Source organism: Alligator sinensis, unplaced genomic scaffold (genome assembly GCF_000455745.1).
Source record: "Alligator sinensis unplaced genomic scaffold, ASM45574v1 scaffold273_1, whole genome shotgun sequence".
Lineage (NCBI taxonomy): Eukaryota > Metazoa > Chordata > Crocodylia > Alligatoridae > Alligator > Alligator sinensis.
Window position 1 is genome coordinate 3,237,281 of NW_005841943.1, and position 18,469 is coordinate 3,255,749.

The window sequence follows — 18,469 nt, forward strand, 5'->3', positions numbered from 1 at the left end:
CAGGCTTTGTGAATGATGATCATTAAGTGGCTTTAAAACAACTGGATTTCTAATGTGTTTACAAATTGCAAGAGGACATATTGCAGAATAAAACTGCAGTACTGGAGCTTGAAATTCAGTACAGCATTTCATTACTACCCTTGTTTTTTATTAGCACACCAAGCAATTCATACAACCCTATGGTACCTTTAGTAATGTATACCCTAAGCAATTGCCAAATGTTATTCAGTGCTGCTAATGTGTTCCAGTTCTAATGAATAATTTTTTGTTAAGAATGTGGCAAACTGCTATTTATTCACAAGATGTCCAACCAACAATAATGCATGGGTTTTATTATCAAGGTATGAACGCAATAATTTGAGAACAATGCTCTATAATGGAATTTGCTAGCATAAAGGAGCAATGATGACATACAGATTGCTAGAGAATGACGTGCACTTAGACTGCCTCCTCCCCAAAATGAAAAGCTTAATTTAGAATATTCCTCTTTATGAACCTGTTTTTTCTTTACCCTGAGCTATTGCTTATGAAAACTAAATATCCACTTAACGATTTCAACAGATGAGTTTCTACACATTCATTTATGCAGCATGCACCAAGATTAAGCAATGAAGTTGAAATAACAATGTAAGTGATAAGAATGTTAAAAGACAAAGGCAAAAGGAAAGAATTTGCAATGGTGCCTAGGTCTCTTTAATGGAACAGACATACCATTTGTGTAACAAAAATATTATATGGCATGCACTATAAATTAGAAAAAATAAGGAAAAATTGTACATCATGTATGAAGTATATTTGCAGTAATTCAGGATTATTCTAAAACCAAAACATGAAGAGCTACATTTTCAGCTGAGTCTCTACCTACCTCCTTGTATATGCATTCAAAATGGCACCCATGTTTGGAAGATGAAGATACCCATGTAGGGCTCTTACTATTTGTAACAGGAGCACTGGCCTATACACAGACTAGCATGGGACTTTTTCTCCCTGAAAACTGGGGGAATTCCTTGAAGGGGAATTTTACACAAGCATATTTGCACAAATGTAAGTGCCACACTATTTTTAGCATGATTCAGCAAGTGATTTAACAAAGAGACTTGCTGAAAGCAGGAAGGCATAAACCTCTAAGTACTGTAGCCAGGTCTGGTTAGGGAGTCGCTCATTGTGTTTGCTTTTGTGTAACCTGAGTTTTGTTGTTTGAACAATAAATTGGATCCTTGAGACAGATGAATGAAATGGACTTGGGCACAGCATTAGTGTAAAGACATGAGGGCTGCCCGTAACATTTTTTATGAATATTGAGCATACCTCTGCTTATCAGATTGTTATTATACTGTTTGTGATATGGTTTAGAGGACTAATTCTTGCAGGAGTTCATTGTGTGCACATTCACAAGAAGGCAGACAACTGCCAATTACTCCATCACTTGTACTGAACTGATAATACTGGTGTCAGCACTGCTGAATTTCTGCTTTTGGCCATGCAAAACTCAACACTCCTGGTGAGAAAAGCTAAAACAATGAACTGTACAGTATGTAAAAAATAACTGAAGATCTAAGCTTGAGGTAGAGAGTGAGAGAGGCAGGGAATACAAAGAAGATGACTGACCTCTGTCCAAAAAATCAACAGATACCTAGATAAATTAAGCATATCTTAGGTTTGGGGCCTTGCTTAAACCCTTGTCTGTGAAAGTATCTTTGTTTGGGTAAATTAACTAAGCCTTTTATTTGAAAATGCTGTCCTGAATCCCTGACATTTCCTACAAGTCACAGATCCCAAAAGACAGTCTCCAGTATTAACCAAACCTAGTTATACCTTTTGAACAATGATTGCTGTTAAGCAGAGCTGATGCAATGCTGGGACCCAGACTCTGACTAGGCAATTATGAGATGCCACCCCAAGAGAAATGAAGGACCTGGATCTGTCACTTGAAAAAGTGAACGAGGATGAAACCAAAGGTATAGCTAGTCATGTAACCATGATCCCTGGGCTTGTGATGAAGTCCATTAATTTGCACACAGGTACTCCTGCTTTCAAATGGGAGACCATCTTACGCTTAAAAGGTAAAATGGATAGCCAGCATCAAGTATACTGTCCTCCTAGAGAACAGAATAGTTACTCATGCTGGAGATGGGAAATTTGACACCATCACCACCAATTTATGCTTTGTCCAAAGAGGGCTTTGCTTAAATGATCTTTGTTAGACAACTGTTAGCTTTTGTAGCAATCAGCTGAGTTGGAGAATGCTTTGCTGACCACAGAAATAAATTGTCTTGAGGAGCCTGCCCTTACAAATAAAAGCTCAGGAAAATACTGTTGTGTCTGTGAAAGCATGATGAATTGATTCAGAGGAGAAAACCAACTTGATGTTGATCAGAAAAGGTCAACATTCATGCTTTTTTTTTTATTTACAGGTGCAGAAAATGGGAATTAGACAATACCACAATGAATTATACACTGACATATCCAAATTATACCATATGCCTGGCTGTACTTAAAGGCTACCCCTTTCTCCACCTCTGACTCCAAACTTATAGTTAGGATATAATGACAGTGTCCTCCCAGTGTATTTTTTTTATATTATCTGCAGGTGAGAACATGAACAACACTGAAGTGTCATGTTTGTCACAATTTGTTTTCCTAAAGGTTTTCTCATCCCCCCTCCCCCCCCCCCCAAAAAAAAAAAACAAGTGGAGGGGGAGGCATATGGGGAGGGGGCAGAAATATTTCTTAAACAAAATAGTTTTAATGAAATGTCAAATACCTCAGTATTTTGCTTTTCCCTTTTTTTCCCCACTGCAAAAAAGGTGGAAATATAAAAAAAGTGAAAATATTGAGAGACAGTAGGGAGACTTCATTTCCCAACCTTGTATGGCCACCACTCCTTGCCAGCACAATTAACATACTGCAGCTATCAAGATTTTTTTTGAGTTCTTGTACTACCTATACCATCATGGTTTCTCAGTGATTTCCTCAAGTGCAGTAATTGACCTGAGTAGCATCTGCCGCCTGTGTTTCCTTCTTTCTCCTTAGGGAGAAAATTATGTAAGCCAATTGTTGGATTTTTCATAAATTATATTTACCCTGTGTCACGTGTTTATACTTACAAAAGCAAAGACGAAGAATTGCACCCATCACTTGAATAGAGGTGGCAAGTTGGGTTTTTTTTGGTCTTTAGTTCCTGTCTGTACAAATGTGATTTCCTCCATGCCCTCAGTGGTACAGTTGGTACATTTCCTTATTACATAATCATATTTTATTATGCCATGGGATCCCCGTCTCATTCAGTGAATGGTTAGTTTTTCAGTTCTTCATTCAATGTATGAATCTGACTGTAGGGGTAGAAACAGAGCTCACCTGACATCTCATTTGTGCCACCATAAAACATTTTGTTCCCATTTGTTATGCCATATTAGAGGCAAATCAGCGGTGTGACAAAAGGTAGTAATGAATTCAGCCACTTTATTGTGGCAGATGTGGAAAAGTCAGACCTTATAATATTAAAACCAGCTTTTGCCATGCCCCCTTGTTTGAGGCTTATGTTTTTCTAGCAGTTGCATTGAGTCACCTGAGGTTTCAAGATCCTGAAGAGCCACACAGTGAGAAAGAAGTTTGTTCCAACATGATTAGCTTCAGCATAGAAAAAATCAGAACATGTGGGTAACACCTACACTGTTATCAGTTTATGACCTGTGATAGAAGACTGTTTGGGATGAATAAACTGATTGGGAATTCTCACATTCCCTAAGAATCAGAGGCAGCCTCCCTATCCTTTAGTGTGGGAAAGTTGTGCAGAACTAGGGGTATATACTGAGTGATGCTTGAGAGTCTGGCAGTTGCTTGAATCCCAGTGACCACTTTGGTATTAATCTAAATACACTGTTAAGCATGCTCATTGTGGTTATTGCTGGATTCATTTACTATATATGAAAAGAGCTTTTCAGGCAAGAAAAAACATTCTGTTTGAATCCAAATCATGTGTACCATAAGTGATTCTTGACCTGGCTGCATCTGTACTGCCTTCTGAAAACAGAGGGTGTGTTACAATAGCAATGGGACCACTGCCAACTAACCCTGCAAATATGGATGCACACGTTAAGGAAGGCATCCAAAAGTGACTGTACATGTGGAACTGCAGTGAAAAGGACAGAAAAGCAGATGCAGTTTACCTAATGGACTGTCTAATTAAGATTTGAAGAATAGGTGGGTGATTTAGTGCTGTTAGAAAACAAGTTATTGGAAGGAAATTAATGTGAGAGGTCTCCGAGGTGTTTAATAAACAAAATTAATTTGATACAGTTTTGAAAATGGCCAGTCCTCACTTTTTTATTATAATTCTGCCAGGCTGTGGTCACTTCTTTCAGGACTGGGTTCCCATGTCACAGCTGGGATTCTGCTTGTGTGACATGCTGCTTAGGTTGTCATGGCTCAGTGGACAAATCAGAGCGTGACTTTCCTCTCACTTCAGTGTGACACATGCCCTGTCTCATGTTTTGTTTAGCAGTTACCATTCAGTTATATTCTCCAGAGTGGCAGCCAAGCTGTACTGAGCTGGGCCAAGCTGTCAAGGCAGAAACTCCTGTGCTGAATGTCCCCTTTGTGAAGACCCTGCACTTCAGTCCCTGCCCCTGGGATAATCCTACATAATCCTTCAAAGAATTCACTTTCCTTTTGCATATGCCCTTTCCCCCTATTGTTCCCCTTTCTCCAAATACTTAAACAAAAACACAAATATACACCCCACACTCTTCTTATCATCTGACTTGGTACCCTCAGATACTGATCTCCCTCCACAACCTGAAAATAGGCACAAGGACGGAGTGGACTGAAGGAGCAGTGGTGATGTACTCTGCTGGGCCTAAGCGGCACTTCTAGCAAAGGCATTCTCCTGGGTGAATAGAGGAAAGCAAAAATTGGAAGGCCAAGTATGGCGACCAAAAGGTCTAAAAAAAAAAAAAGAGGCAAAAATTATCTTGAGTTTGCTGCTCAAGGAGAAAGCAGTATAGCATTTAAAAAAGGAAAGGCCTTGACACAAAGGGCTGATATTTTTGAGGGAAAGCAATTTTTGCCAATGGCAATGGGTAAAAGTTGTACATTATCAAGGCAGCATAGCAGTCTCCTGGGAAAAAGAGCAATCACTGGCCAGGGTAGGTGAAGTTGTGAGCCACCCACCAGAGTCACACGAGGTAATTCTGCTACAGTCAAAGGACCAAAGAGGTAGGAATGGGAACAAAATTTGGCCTGTTGTGTAGACCATATGCTACTAGCAAGTTACACTGCAGTGGCAATGCATAGGGGGTGCATGAGGGTGCACTTGCACCCCCTGAGAGGGCCGGAGCACCCCGTCAGGCTGTGCTCCCTGCTCAGGCAATGCGCAGGGGGGGCAGGCGGGAGCGCTGGTGCCCCCTATGAGTGCCGGCCGGGGAGTGCGAGTGGCAGATGTTGATGCCCCTTTCCTCCAATAATTTTTCCAATCCTTTTTTGAATCTGGCTAAACTGTCAACTCCACAGCATCCAGTGGCAATGAGTTCCATACTTTAATGACACCTTGTGTGAGAAAGAATTTTCTTTTGTTAGTTTAAAATTTACTACCTAGTAGTTTTATTTTGTGACCCCCTAGATTTTGTATTGTGAAAGAAAATAAATAATAAATGCCTATTTACTTTCTCTTCACCATTTAGTATTTTGTAAAGCCTTATCATGCCCTTGCTCAAACCATAGAGTCAAAGCCATAGAGAAGTAGGCTGGAAAGGACCTCCAGAGGTCATCTAGTCCAACTCCCTGCCTAAGGTAGGATCACCCCTGTCTAAACCATCCCATACAACTATAAGCTAAATTCCATAAGACTACCCTCAACTCTGACACAACATAGATCTAACAGCCTAACCTGCCACAGGTAAAGCAAGGGAACCACTGTAGGCAATGTCCTGCTTCTATAAAATGTCAATATATACTCAAGAGGTCTTGGGTAGAGGGTCATGCCCCTTGCTACAGGGAAAGGCAAAACCTCCCACAGTCCATACTAATCTGACCATGGAGTAAAATTCTTTCCTGACCCCAAATATGGTGATCAGTCTGACCCTGAGCAGAAGGACAAGACCCTCCAGCCAGGAATAGCTTTGCTCCTAGCAGGAGAATTGGCACACCCTAGTTGAAGTGCCCAGCCTTAGCTGTAGCCAATGTGAAATGCCTCTGGGGAGGCTTAAAAATACCCCCTCTGGGGAGGCTTAAATATATGTATAGCAAAAAGGGGGTAGAGGGGCTGGGAGCAACCAGCAAAGCCTAGAAACATGGGAAATACTCATGGTGAAAAATAGGCATTGTTTTAAAAGCCATCTCTTTTCTAAACTGACAAGGCCTAGCCTCTTTAGTCTCTCTTGAAATTGAAGTCCCTCCATACCACTAATCATCCTTGTTGCCCTTCTCTACCATCTCATGTTCTCCTATATCCTATTTGAGGTGTGGGAACCAGAACTGGACACAGTATTCAAGATGTGGGTGCACCTGGGATTTAAAGGAGCATGATGATACCTTCAGTTTTGTTTACAATTCATTTTTTAATAATCCCCAACATTTTGTTTGCTTTTTTGGAAGCTGCTGAGCACTGGCCTGAAGTTTTTAGTGAACTGTCTACAATGACTCCCAGATTTTTTTCCTGGATTGTAACAGCTAATATAGAGCCCATCATAATGTAGGTATAGTTAGGGTTATTTTTGCCCAGATGCATCACTTTCTTGTTATTTACATTAAATTTCATCTGCCAATTAGTTGCACATTCAATCAATCATGCCAGATCCTTCCATAATGCCTCACTGTGCACTTTGATATTTATACTTTTGAGTAATTTTGTGTCGTTTGCACATTTGGCCACCTTGCTACTCACTCCCTTTTTCCAGCCTTTTTTTAAATATGGAATAGCACTGACCCTAACACAGATCCCTGGAGGTCCCCATCCTGAAAACTGACCATTTATACTCAATCTTCGTTTTCTATCTTGGAGCCAATTTCTAATCCATGAGTGAACATTCCCTATATTCCCATGACTACCTAACTTAGTTAAGAGCCTGTGATGGGGAACTTTGTCAAAGGCTTTTTGGAAGTCCAAATACACCACATCAACTGGATCACCCTAATTCACCTGCTTATTCATAACTTCAAAGAACCCTAGCGAGTTCATAGATTCCATAGACATTAGGGCTGGAAGGGACCTCGGAAGATTATCGAGTCCAGCCCCCTACGTTGCTGAGGCATGATTTCCCTTTGCTAAAACCAGGTTGATTCCTCCCCAGCAAATCATGTTCATCCATGTGCTGAACAATTAAAAAAAAATTATTACTGCTTCTACCAGTTTTCCAGCAACAGAAGTTAGGTTCACTGACTTTTAGTTCCCTGTGTTCCCTCTAGGGTCTTTTATAAATATAGGAATCACATTGGCAACCCTCTGGTCCTCTGGTACCAAGGCTGTTTTTAGTGATAGGTTGCATGCTACAGTTAGGAGTTTGGTCATTTTCAATCTGAGCTCCTTCAGGACCCTAGGATGAAGGACATCCCAGGCCCTGGTGATTTGCTAGCATTTAGTTTACTGTTTTCCTCTACGACTGCATCTTTTGAAGTCTCAGTTTGGGTCAGCTCCACTGACTTGTCCAAAGAGAGGATTGAATCTGCTGACAGAATTTCCCTAACATCTCCCACAGTGAAGACAGATGCAAAGGATGCATTTAGTTTCTTAACAATGGCCCTGTCATCCTTCAGCACCCCCACTTTTACACCTTGATCATCCAAAGGCCCAACTGACTCCCTGGCACGTCTTTGGCTTCTAATGTACTTAAAGAACATTTTATTATTACCTTTTGTATCTCTAGCAAGTTTCACCTCAAATTCTCTCTTAGGTAGTCTTATTACAGTTTTACAGTTGATTTCCCAGTGTTTATTCTCTTTTTTATTTTCCTCATTAGGATTTGACTTCCACTTTTTGAAAGAAGCCTTTTTCTTACTGCCTCTGAAACTCAGCCATTAAACTACATGGGTATTTTTTTGTCCACTTCCCATTGTTTTTGTAGTGGTAAGGGTTAACTCCATTACTAAAGAATGATGCCATCCACAGGAAGTTGTCAGTTGACCATTTTGGGTAAGGGGTTAGTTGTTAGAATAAAGGCTTAATGAGAACACTACAGCAGATGCTTCATCATACAGGCTTAGAGGCCACTGGGCCCCTATTGCTTTTGTGTCAAGAGTGTTTGCTCCACCTGAAACTCAATATGTACAAATAGAAAAAGAAGCACTGGCAGTTACATGGACATGTGAGTGATTCAGAACTTTCCTTGTGGGCCTGACTTTAACTTTACAAACTGATCACAAGCCACTTGTGTTTCCGCTGGGAGACGCACCTCTCGATGAACTTCCACCAAGAATCCAGAAGTTTTGCCTCAGAATGCTGAAATTCGCCTACAATAGAGTACACATCCCAGAAAACATTTACAAACACCTGATGCTCTTTCTAAGGCAGCATTAGAGATTCATCTTTCTCCAGAAGAACTCCACCAGGAGTGAGACAATGCTGGTTATGTGGAGGTTATTGCAGATGGGATACCCATATCTGCTTCACTACAAATGAGAATTCAGGAAGCTCAAGAAGCTGATTCCTCTTGCCAAAAGATAAAGAAATACAGCTTGGAAGGATGGCCTCAAGTAAGATTCGAGGACTATAAACTAGCAAGGTACCAAAAAGACAGACTCAGTCTCCATGTTGTCAGAGACTTAGTCATGTTCTACAACAGAGTACTGATACCTTCAGCACTACACCAGGAAATCCTAGAGAAGATTCATGATGTTCATCAGGGCATAACAAAATGTCAAGCCAGGACTCACCAGACAGTTTGGTGGTCCTCCATCTGTGATGACATACAGGACTGGGTGGCCAGTTGTAAGGTTTGCAATCAACACCAACCGGTCCATGTGGAGCCGTGCCTCATGACTGATTTACCAGATCATCCATGGCAGATGTTGGGAGCTGATTTATTCACCTGGAAGGAAGGGTTCTGTTTACCTTGTTGCTATTGATTATTATTGCTGTTATTTGGAGATGGTACAATTACAGAGCGCCACAACAGAGAGAGTTATAATGGCATTGAAGAGTATATTTGCACACCATGGCATACCTTCAATTTTAAGAACTGATAATGGAAGCCCACAATTTTCTGGAGCCGTGTTTAAGCTGTTTGCAGCCCAGCATGACTTTCAGCATGTCATCAGCAGTCCACATTTCCCCTGTAGTAATGGAGAAGCAGAATGTGCAGTGTGAACTGTGAAGAATTTGCTCCAGGAAAATAAAGATCTCTATAAGGCACTCTTGATCTACCGTCCAATGCCAGTGGAGCATGGGTGGAGTCCAGCTGAGTTGCTTATGAGCCATCAATTCTGTACAACCCTCCCAAGTATGATCAATGACTTTGTTCCAAAACTTGTCAATCCACAGGAATTTTGTGAGAAAGACAAAAAGATAAAGGATTGTTGGAGATGGAACTATGAGCCCAAGCATACTTCAAGACATGTACCTGGTCTTTCCTTCCAGCAGGAAGTTTGGATCCCAGATCCAGGGGTGCAAGGCACCATCAATCCTAGGGCAGATACCCCTCATTCATACTGGGTGGAGACATCTAGTGGTCTCCTCCATAGGAATCAAGAACATCTCTGCCAAATTCCACCTATTTACCACACTAGGTCTGGGTGTGCCTCAGTTCCATTGAAGAGATTAGACCTGTGAATTAGTCTGGTCTAAATGAATAGACTTACCAATGTTTCTCCTTTGTTTAGGTTCCTTTTGTAACTATGTGTGTATCAAGTTTTCCCCTGAGAAAGAGGGATGTAGTAGTAAGAGTTAACTCCTACTACTAGTTAACTAATAGTAGTGGTGTTATCCACAGGAAGTGGTCGGTTGATCATTTTGGGTCAGGGGTTAGTTGTTACAATAAAGGTTTAATGAGAACAAGGAGTCTTCCTGCTTCTGCCTAAGATCCAGAACAACACAGTTTTTGATTTGCAGTAGTGCCTCTAATATGGTGTTCTTAAGCAGTTCCCATGCTGTTTGCAAGTTCACCTCCTCAGGGGCCCATTTTAACTTCTGTCTAATTAGTTTCCTCATTTTGGCATAGTCTCCCTTTTAAAGTTAAATGCTACTGTGGTAGATTTTCTTGTCTCCCCTTCTACATGGATATCAAACCCGATTACATTGTGGTCACTATTACCCAATGGCTCACTAACATTTACCCTTTGCACCAAATCCTATGCACTAATAAGGACTAGGTTCCAGAACTAACTTCCTCTTGTAGATTCCAGAACTAAGTTCTCCAGGAATTAGTCTTTTATAACATCAAGAAATGTGGTCTCTGCATCCCGGCCTGATGTTAGATTGACCCAGTTTATTTGTGGATAGCTGAAGTCCCTCATTATTACATCTACAATTCCTTTCTCTGCCTGGAGGAGTTTAATCCACATCTCTCACATGACAGAAGACTGCCCTAACCACCAGACCATGAGGTAGTTTGAGGTGAGGATAGGAGTGCTCTCTATCTCTCCTGTTAAAGTAGTTTGATTTTGCATGGAATAATTAACTATTTATTTGGTCAGAGAGAGTGAAAATGGCCATATAACCCAGTGCTTAGGACACTCTGCTAAGAGAGACCGAGACCCTGGCTTCCAGTCGCGGATACTTGTAGTAAAACCATATAATAGAGAAACAGGAAACAGAAGCTAGGTCTCCTCTTTCCCAGATGAGTTTTATAACCACAGTACTATGGAAACTTGCTATCATATTTGTCCTATGGTTTTATCAGTTGGCTATCTTAGATCAAAATCACAGAAAAGAAGGGCTCAAAGGGGCCTCCAAAGGTCATCAAGTCCAATTCCCTGCATAAGGCAGGATTATCCCAATCCAAACCATCCCATATAAATCTATAGTCTAATGTATTAGCAAAACTATACCGTCAACCATGATGCATACCCTATAACTGCCACAGGTAAAGCAGGGGGATCAGTGGCCATCATCCTGTTGCCGCAAAGATTGAGAAAGTACCTTGGATTTCTCAAGTGAAGAGCCCCTCTCCCCCACCCTTACCCCACTGACACATGTTGCAGCAGGAGAGGAAAAAATTCCTTTCCAGCCACATGTGGCAGCCAGCAAAGCCCAGAAGCATGGAAAATACCCACAGCAGAACACAGGCATAGCTATTCTTAGATCATGGCTCCCCACTCAGCATGATGACTTCTGTCAATCCCATTTTATCTGCCTAACTCTCACTATGTATTGTATAAATAGTCTAGGCACTTAAACTATATTCAGTCCATTAGGCAGCTAGGCACTTAAAATCTAGACAATGTAGCACACAACATTGCTAGTGCCAAGTCCCTGTGTAGATCTAGGCACTAAGTCCCCATGTAGATCTAAAGCCAATAGAGTTGTACAGTATTAATAGACAATGCTGCATTATTACTAGTTCTAAGTACCTGTGTAGATCTGCCCTTAGTCGGACAAAACTATCATTAGAGCAAGTTTTTTGTTCATAACTACACTAGTTGGAGGCTTACACCTGAATAGTGGTTTCAGAGCTTTGTTCTTTTTTCATGAAAGCAGATGTACAATGAAATAAGGTGGATATTTTCAAAGCCACAGGTCTAAGTGAGGCATCTATAATTGCCATTTCAAGTCAGTGGGAGTTAGAAACTTACACTAAGTACAGACATTGAAAAAGCCCAAGGTGGAAATGACCAAATATTCACAGGTTTCTCTAAGCTGCATAAATTAGAATGATAATGAACAGAACTCATGTTCATTCTTCAGCTGGGGAAGGCAGGCAGATGCCTGTACGGGCCCAGACCAGAAGGCAGGGAGTGCTACCCCACACTTGCAAGGCTGCCAGCCATGGCTGAGCCCATCCAAGTGGGAGCCATCCCTGATTGGCATCCAGTACATGCCCCCAACACCCTGAAGTCCCCCTGCAGGGGAGAGGGAATGAAGTCCCCTGCCCTGGTACAAGCCCCCCTCCCCCCTCCCCCCCCAGCGCTGGGATCTGCCCACATGGGGGAAGCCCCACACTGGAGGGGGGGAGGCTTCCCCCAAGCTGGGGTCCACCCAGCTATGGGGTGCCCTGCACCATGGTGGTTTTCATCCACTCCAGGTGGCCAGGCTGCTTGCTCAACCCTGCCCCTTAAGAGTCTCTGCCTCTGACCCACAGGAGGGAGTGGGGAAGGAGCTCTTCACCCTGGTCTTGGCTCCTTCAAGCTGGTTTCTGCCCAACTAGGGGGAGCCCTGCACCATGGGGTGTTTCCTTCAACCTGGGCCCAGGCTCTCCCAAACCAGGGTCTGCCCAGCTGTAGGAAGGCCCATGCCACAGTGGGTTTCCACCACCCTGACCCCAGGCTCCCACCAAGCCAGGGTCTTCCCAAGAGGAGAGCCCAGCTGTGGTGGTTTCCCCTGCCCTGGAGTCTGGGCAGCAGGGGGTTTCCTTTGCCTTGACCCCAGGCTTCCCCTGAGCCCAGGCTCTATCCAGATGCAGGGAGCCCCACAATGTGGAAGGTTTCCCCCATCCCAGGCCTGAGTTCCTCCCAAACCAGTGCTATGGAGTGCTATGGTAGGAAGTGTTGGCACCCAAGTACAAGCAGTTCCTGCCCTGCTCAACTGTATATGCAGGTACACTCCAAACCCAGCAGTTCACCAGAGAACTTCCTTTGAGCTCCTCCTCAGCAGCCATTCTGAGGTCCAGCAGAGATTGAGGGCTCAAGAGAAGGTGCAGAGAGATAGGCCCAGCGCAATATCACCAATGGTTTGAAGCATGGACGCAGTGGGCATGTCAACATGTGCATTTACACCAGCTTAAATGTACTGCACAGTAAGCGGCAATAGGTTGGCATCTACACATGCCAGCATTAAAGCACATTAACTCTGTGTGGACTGATTTGGGACTTAAGTTAGTCCCAAGTCAGTTCACACACACAGTATTATTGCACAGTAAGGTGTCTACACATGTTACTGCACAGTAACTAATCGTGCATAAATTTGATACCTACACGATGCAGGTATCAAATTTACACTCAAGTTGACATAAGTCACCATATCTACTGTGCAGTATGGGCATGCATGTGTGGACATGTGCCCATACTGCGCAGTATTTTCTGTTACTGTTCAGTAAATACGCATGTGTAGATGAGGGGGGCAACACCCTTTCTCCCTCCAGTGCCAAGACCCACTGCTCTAAGTACAATTTTGCCTTGAAAATGTCTCTCTGTCCACAACAGGTAGTCCATGCACCATTTCAGCCTATTTTGAATATAAGTTAAGTGTGTTAGTGGTCATGAATAGTCCTGAAAAGGTAAAGGATTGATCATATTGGACCAATCTCTTATTGGCGTTATAATTTCTACATGGTAAAACCCCATTTTCCTCTCTAGTATAATTACAGGTCCACACAAGTTTTAAGAGCAGCATGCCAGTGTCTACAGAAAACAGTAAGCAAGTGAGTGATATGACTACCATTATGTCTTGCTGCCTTCAACTTCCTAGCCTAGTTGATTAGGTACCCTTTCACAGACAGATCACCTGGGTTTGACTTTTGGCAGGAATCCAGAATAAGACTTAAATTCATGTGCCCAGAACCACAGTGAGATAGCTTTGCTGCTCTGCTACCACACCCCATCCTATTATAATGCTCATAAAAAATAGTAATAATAGTTCCATTCAGATAAGAATTTTGCATCTTAACCCTCTACAAAATTAGTCACACCAAATACTTAGCATCAGAACATCCTCAAATATCCATATGTTTCTGGATTCCAGAGGAGGAATGAGTATTATAGTTTAGGTCTCTCTGATGCTGATACCATCTACAGGACGAAGGGCTGATGGGCAGTGAAGGGAAAAGACCTATTCAGAAAAAGGCAACATTTAAAAGAAACCCACCTAATTTCTGTTGGAAACTAATATATTTCCTTCACACTTACCACCAGTGAGAAATACCCTGAATTTTTTTCACCTGAAATGCTAACTGGTCTGCAAAATAGCCTGCTGGCAAAGGCAGAATAACTCACTTTGAAGTGGTTAGTATACTCAATCTTGCTTCAGGCTTTAGTATCCCTGAGGGTACCAAGACTTAGTGTATTTATATTAATTTAAAATGAAATAAAAATAAGAAAAAAAGACTCAATACAACTGTAAAAAGGCGCTGTTAGGCTCCCCAGACCCCAATTCGCTCTGTACATTTCTTATAGGATAAACTTCATGCAGCAATATTCAGGATCAAATTGTTTTTTCATTAACACCAATGTAATAGTTTGATCCAATGTACAGAAAAGACAAAACTCATTATTAATACAGTAAAACTCGATTACTTTTAGTGATGTTTCACTCACACAGTGAGGAATTTGGCTTGTTGTTTGTATCTTTAATAAAAGTAAATATTAAGGATTCAATAATATTTTAGAAGTATGTGAAAAAAATCATACCATTTCTAAGGAAGACCTTGTCTTGTTTTAAAATAAATTCCTGACTGGTCAAGAAGTAAAGAGTTCAGAGTTTTTAGTCCAGACCCCAGTAGGCAAATGCCCACCTCCAAAACACCCTGATAATTAACATAGTTCTCAGCATGCTCAGAAGAAAGACTGACTTTACTAGCTACCTCATTGAAGTGCCTTTGTCCTTGGGGCTGATTTTCCCAGGCTAGGTTTTAAGCATGTTAACAGAAGTCTTGCATGCTGCACTTTTCCAACAGTTAGAGAAATCCAAGTCTCCAAAGCTGTTGTTTCAGCATTTTTGCCAAGAACAGAACTCATAAAAAAAAAATCAGGTTAAAATAAAAGTGCCAGTTCCTCCTCCTCGGTATGTGAGTACAAGAATGAGAGTAACTACTACAAAACAGCTACTATAGAATAGCTGTAGCTAGCACAGCTCAACCCACAAGATAGTTGCACAGGGCGCATCTACAGGAGACACTAATGTTGCAGTAGACTAATTATACTGCACGTTAGCGCAGCTAGCAAAACCCATGCTACTGCACAGTAGAATTAATCTACTGCATATTAATGTCACACAAAAACTGTTCTTTTGCACTAATGCGCAGTAGCACTGATTATGGTGCTTTAAGTTAGTACCTGTAATTAATTGCAGGTACTAAACTTAATGCACCATAATTATGGCACATTAATGAACATGTAGATGTGCCCCCTATAGAGCGCACATATATTTAATAAAAATTATGTATTCTGCAAAGAAACTGAGCCCTTGCATGCTAGCTAGATTAAAGCTAGTAAAAATATCTCTATCTGTATCGTAAACATGCTCTCAGTTGCAGTATAGACTTGTCCAGGACTAAAGAATAGCAGAATTTTATTCAAAATAGGATAGTGATGCAAGTCTGAGATTTGTATTATTTGTTGCATACAGCCAACTGAGTTTCATACAAATAAATTACCAGACCAGCCTCTATTTTCTATACTGTAGGAGGTGCTGTTATTTTAAAAAAAAATCTTCCCTCAAAAATAGCAATGAATGTTTTCTAGCAACCAACAGCACCCTATGTCTTGTTTATGGTATTTACTTTGTTCCATTTTAGCCCTTTTTCATACTCCATCCACTTTTTCCCCTTTGATGTGCATTAGTTACTATGGCAACAGTGATGCCATTGGCATGGGCAGACCTCAGTGGCATTCATAATTGCAGTATACAGTCAATTTAAAAAATGGATGGAAATTTATACCATGGTTTGTTAAATGAAAATGTGTTTATGGGCCAGATTCTGATTCTGCTGTTGCAATTGGGAATTTTGTCATTGACTTCAACAGCTGCTATTTGTCTCTCTGACCACCTAATGTTTTATTTATTTTCCTTCATGCAAGGTATAGCTATTACATAAAAAACAATACTAATATTTTAAAATAAAGATTAAACTGTAACAATGTATAGGAGTCCTACAGCAATATTCATTTTTTTTTGTCTTAAATAAGGCTGCTGGAAGTTCTGGTTCCCATCTTTGGGGGAAAAAAACTTCACAATGTTCCCTCAGGTGCTACTTACCTCCTCTATCATGCAGCTGATTCTGTGAACCCTCCTCTTCCCACCTCCTGCTTATGATTTTAAATGATGATGCAGAAGGTATTTCAGACAGAAGAAAGATGGGATGTGATTTAGCTTGAAAGCTCAGTTGGATGCAGATGAAGCTGGTGATTCTGAAAAGTCTTCCTACATACATTCCATATATCTCACATTCATTCCCTCCATGAGAGTGAAAACAGAAGTCTCCTTAACTCATTTAATTGAAATTGTGAGAATAGGATGATAGAAGTCAATGTTGTAAGCAAGCATCATTGAAGTGCCTAGATTTTGACACCAGCCATCCCAGCAAGATCAGGAAGTTTCAGTCTTTACTTATATGCTATATTCCTGCACATTTATGCCACATAAACATAAGTGGATGTAGAAAAAGGAGGCAATGTTATTAATATATTGTGTTCCATTATTTGTTGAGTGCAGAAAGTGTATTCAATATTGTTAAAAGACTCGGAAAGAACATGGTTCCTGCCCAAAAAAGCCACTGAGTGAAATGGGAGTGGATTCATCAGACAACAGTAAGTAAATAAATCACAACAGTACATTCCAGTGCATTGGTAAGCTTCTGCAAGGGCTATGCTTAGAAGATATTTAATGGAAAGCATGGCTACTTGATACGCTGGGATGAGAAAGGCCTTCCAAGCATAAAGGGAAACACCATGAGGAGAGTAAGAGACGGAAAAATTACATTATTCCTCAGTATCCCGAACATTCATTACAAGGCACAGAGGATCAGATCAAGTCTGGTAACATTTCTGCCTATATATAATCACTAGAACACTGAAAAACTTAAGGACCTTGCCCCATGAGTGGGTTCCAAAATGGGTGGGTTTAGGCACCTAAGAACTTTATACTTAGGTATCCCCAGAGAGCAAACATCATAGACAGTATTAGATTCTCAGGCCCTTTATACAGAGAATGAGGAGATGAAGGCACCTCCGAAGGGCAATCTGGAGACCCTGGAGGTCTTAGAGGAAAATAATAAGCCATTTCCCACTCTATCTAAGGCAGTAAGGCATCTGAGGCACTTCCATCCACTTGAGATCCTGCTTTTAAGGGTAGGCACCTATTATAATAATGGTGTCCACCCTTTCCTACCTGTCCATAAAGTGGGAAAACTTGGTTGTAGGTCCTTCTCAGCCTGAAAGAAACTGCCCTCACAGCTGCCTTCCCACTTCTCAGAAGAGTGCTCTAGCCACCAACCCAGACGTGAGGTTGGTCCCCCTCCACCCATCCTGTTGTGCAGATGCTAGGCCCCTGCACAACCAAGACTCTAAGAATCACAGGGCCAGAGCATGAGAAGCCAAACAAGCCAGACCCTGATCTAGTGGTTGTGACACTGAGCTGGGAAAGCAAGATCAGGGATCCACTCCCTCTTCACAGGGTTGATTCTATATTATTGTGGTGGTTGTGGTTGTGTTTTTTAAATTCAAGGACTGGTCAATATAAAATGCATAAACAGTCCTGGGAGCAGGGTCCAGAACTGGCCTACAAACTCACAAGCTCTCTTGCCTGTTTTCCTTAACAGGAACAACTCTGTGCATTTGTAGAATTCCATATTTGTGAATGTTTATGCACTCTCAGGGGAGCTATTTCATAGTAAAGCAAAAAAAAAAGTTTTAATGGGAAAAATATTGTCTTACATTAACTTTGCCATTAACTCCATTAAATTTTATCCGACACCTGGTGTAATACAGAATTAACACACGCTAGGTCTTATGTGGGGGATGTCCCCCAAAATATCTAAATTCGAATGCATATGGAACAGAATGAAATATGAAATTGTTATTCTCCATAGACAACATATTGCCTAGGTTGACTCACACATACAAAAAGAAATGCTTGCTTTAATTTCTGCCATTTTAAAAAGGAATCTGGTCTGTTTTCCACATCAGCTTGATTTCTTGTGAAAGAGAAACAGTGACATCTTGTGGGAAAGTTTTATACACAGGTCATTGTATTTATTGACGTGTCAACTTAGATCTTTATTTTTCCTACCACTATCTAGCAAAACCATTCCAGAATTTGGGCACAAAAAATAGAAATAATTATTCAATTTCTATACGGCATAGGAGAAATGCAAAATTCTGTATATGTGCAAAGAATTCCAATCATTACAAAATTACAATATTAAAACTTTTATTCAAAATACTTTCATCATATTTATTGTGTGATGCTAACCAAAAACTAAGTAATGAATCTGATATTTATTGTAAGGACATGCATCAAGTTCTTGCCAGCGTCCATATTCCAGAATTTGTTTAGATTTCATAGACTAAGCTGAAGATCTTTCTTACATAAGTATCTGTGTTGCCTGTAAAAATCAATGAGAGAATTTTCACAAGCAAAAGTACACATGCAGTGTGTTCACCAGAC